We start from the raw sequence: 3,504 nt of genomic DNA, 5'->3' as shown, positions 1-3,504 counted from the left end.
GCTCTCATGGAGCCTCACAGATGTGCAGAGCTTTGTTGAGACCTCCCAACACCAAACTTAGAGTTTGGATATGGGGGTTCAACACCAAACTTAGAGTTTGGTTGTGGCCTCCCAACACCAAACTTAGAGTTTGACTGTGGGGGCTTTGTTTGACTCTGCTTTGAGAGAAGCTTTTTCTGCTTCCTCTCCATGGATGCGGAGAGAGATCCTTGAGTTGTAAACACAAGGTTGTCCTTATTCAATTGAAGGATCAATTCTCCTCTGTCCACATCAATCACAGCTCTTGCTGTGGCTAGAAAAGGTCTTCCTAGGATGATGGATTCATCCTCTTCCTTCCCAGTATCTAAGACTATGAAATCAGCAGGGATGTAAAGGCCTTCAACCTTTACTAACACGTCCTCTACTTGTCCATAAGCCTGTTTTCTGGAATTATCTGCCATCTTTAACGAGATTTTAGCAGCTTGCACCCCATAGATTCCCAGTTTCTCTATTACAGAGAGGGGCATGAGGTTTATCCCTGAACCAAGATCACACAGAGCATTAAAGATCATGGTGCCTATGGTACAAGGTATTATGAACTTTTCAAGATCCTGTCTCTTCTGAGGTAGTGTCAGTTGATCCTGATTACTTAGTTCATTGGTGAACAAGGGAGGTTCATCTTCCCAAGTCTCAATACCAAATAATTTGGCATTTAGCTTCATGATTGCACCAAGGAACTTGGCAGCTTGCTCTTCAGTAACATCCTCATTCTCTTCAGAAGAGGAATACTCATCAGAGCTCATGAATGGCATAAGGAGGTTTAATGGAATCTCTATGATCTCTAGATGAGCCTCAGATTCCTTTGGTTCCTTAGAGGGAAACTCCTTATTGATCACTGGACATCCCAGGAGGTCTTCCTCCTTGGGATTCACGTCCTCTCCTTCCCTTACAGGTTCGGCCATGATGCTTATGTCAATGGCCTTGCACTCTCCTTTTGGATTCTCTTCTGTATTGCTTGGAAGAGTACTAGGAGGGATTTCAGTGATCCTTTTACTCAGCTAGCCCACTTGTGCTTCCAAATTTCTAATGGAAGACCTTGTTTCATTCATGAAACTCACAGTGGCCTTAGATAGATCAGAGACTAAGTTTGCTAAGCTAGATAGATTCTGCTCAGAATTCTCTGTCTGTTGCTGAGTGGATGATGGAAAAGGCTTGCTATTGCTAAACCTGTTTCTTCCACCATTATTAAAGCTTTGTTGAGGCTTTTGATCCTTCCATGAGAAATTTGGATGATTTCTCCATGATGAGTTATAGGTGTTTCCATAAGGTTTACCTAAGTAATTCACCTCTGCTATTGCAGGGTTCTCAGGATCATAAGCTTCTTCTTCAGAAGATGCCTCTTGAGTATTGTTGGATGCAGCTTGCATTCCATTCAGACTCTGGGAAATCATATTGACTTGCTGAGTCAATATTTTATTCTGAGCCAATATGGCATTCAGAGTATCAATTTCAAGAACTCCCTTCTTCATAGGCGTCCCATTACTCACAGGATTCCTCTCAGAAGTGTACATGAACTGGTTATTAGCAACCATGTCAATGAGTTCTTGAGCTTCTGCAGGTGTTTTCTTTAGGTGAATGGATCCACCTGCAGAAGTATCCAATGACATCTTTGCCAATTCAGACAAACCATCATAGAAGATATCCAGGATGGTCCATTCTGAAAGCATGTCAGTAGGACACTTTTTGGTCAGTCCTTTGTATCTCTCCCAAGCTTCATAGAGGGATTCACCTTCTTTCTGTCTGAAGGTCTGAACGTCCACTCTAAGTTTACTAAGCTTTTGAGGAGGAAAGAACTTGGCTAAAAAAGCCGTGACCAGCTTATCCCAAGAGTTCAGGCTATCTCTGGGTTGAGAGTCCAACCACACTCTAGCTCTGTCTCTTACAGCAAAAGGGAAAAGCATGAGCCTGTAGAATTCAGGATCTACTCCATTAGTCTTAACAGTATCACAGATCTACAAGAATTCAGTTAAGAATTGAAAAGGATCTTCAGATGGAAGTCCATGAAACTTGCAGTTCTGCTGCATCAGAGAAACTAATTGAGGTTTCAGCTCAAAGTTGTTTGCTCCAATGGCAGGAATGGAGATGCTTCTTCCATGTAAATTGGAATTAGGTGTAGTAAAGTCACCAAGCATCCTCCTTGCATTATTGTTGTTGGGTTCGGCTGCCATCTCCTCTACTTTTTCAAAATTTTCAATAAGGTTGTCTCTGGATTGTTTTAATTTAGCTTCTCTTAGTTTCCTCTTCAGAGTCCTTTCAGGTTCTGGATCAGCTTCAACAAGAATACCTTTTTCCTTGTTCCTGCTCATAAGAAAGAGAAGAGAACAAGAAAAGAAGAGGAATCCTCTATGTCACAATAAAGAGGTTCCTTATTGTTAGTAGAAGAAGAGAAAAATTCGAACACAGATGGAAGAGGAGGTTCGAATTTGGTGAGTGATGTGAGGAAGAGATGTTAGTAGATGAATAAATAAATAGAATAAGATGAGAGAGAAGGAGAATTTTCGAAAATTATTTTTGAAAAAGAGTTAGTGATTTTCGAAAATAGTTTTTGAAAAATGTTAGTAATTTTCGAAATTTAAGATTTAAAAATTGAAATAATTAGTTAATTAAAAATAAATTTTGAAAAAGAGGGAGATATTTTCGAAAATTAGAGAGAGAGAGAGAGAGAGTTAGTTAGGTAGTTTTGAAAAAGATAAGAAACAAACAAGAAGTTAGTTAGTTAGTTGAAACAAATTTTGAAAAGATAAGAAGTTAGGAAGTTAGAAAAGATATTTTTTTAAAATCAAATTTTTGAAAAAGATAAGATAAGAAGATATTTTTGAAAAGATATGAATGAAATTAGTTTTGTTGAAAAAAAAAGATTTGATTTTTAAAATCACAATTAATGACTTGATTCACAAGAAATCACAAGATATGATTCTAGAACTTAAAGTTTGAATCTTTCTTAACAAGTAAGTAACAAACTTGAAATTTTTGAATCAAAACATTAATTGGTATTGTTATTTTCGAAAATTTGATATAAAAATAAGAAAAAGATTTTTGAAAAATATTTTTGGAATTTTCGAAAATAACTAAAAAATTTGAAAAAGATTTGATTTTTGAAAAAGATTTTGAAAAAGATGAGATTTTTAAATTGAAAATTTGATTTGACTCATAAAAACAACTAGATTTTTAAAAAATTTTTGAAAAAGTCAAATCTAATTTTCGAAATTTTAAGAGAGAAAAAGGGAAAGATATTTTCTTGATTTTTGAATTTTTAATGATGAGAGAGAAAAACAAGAAAAATGATGCAATGCATGAAATTTTTAGATTAAAACAATGAATGCATGCAAGAATGCTATGAATGTCAAGATGAACACCAAGAACACTTTGAATGTCAAGATGAACACCAAGAACATATTTTTGAAAAATTTTTAATGCAAGGAAAACATGCAAGACACCAAACTTAGAATTCCTTAATGCTTAGAC

At 36.2% G+C, this 3,504-nt stretch overlaps 1 non-coding gene across 1 annotated transcript; it reads left to right on the top strand.

The window, feature by feature from the left end:
- Positions 1–1,700: 1,700 nt before the first annotated feature.
- LOC148544682 (small nucleolar RNA R71) lies at positions 1,701–1,808 on the top strand. The gene has a single exon (XR_015900369.1). It is a non-coding gene; the product is annotated as a small nucleolar RNA R71 (small nucleolar RNA).
- Positions 1,809–3,504: the final 1,696 nt, after the last annotated feature.

This window comes from Arachis ipaensis, chromosome B9, assembly GCF_059453495.1.
Source record: "Arachis ipaensis isolate K30076 ecotype BB chromosome B9, ASM5945349v1, whole genome shotgun sequence".
NCBI lineage: Eukaryota > Viridiplantae > Streptophyta > Magnoliopsida > Fabales > Fabaceae > Arachis > Arachis ipaensis.
This window is presented reverse-complemented; position numbering and strand designations above follow the sequence as displayed.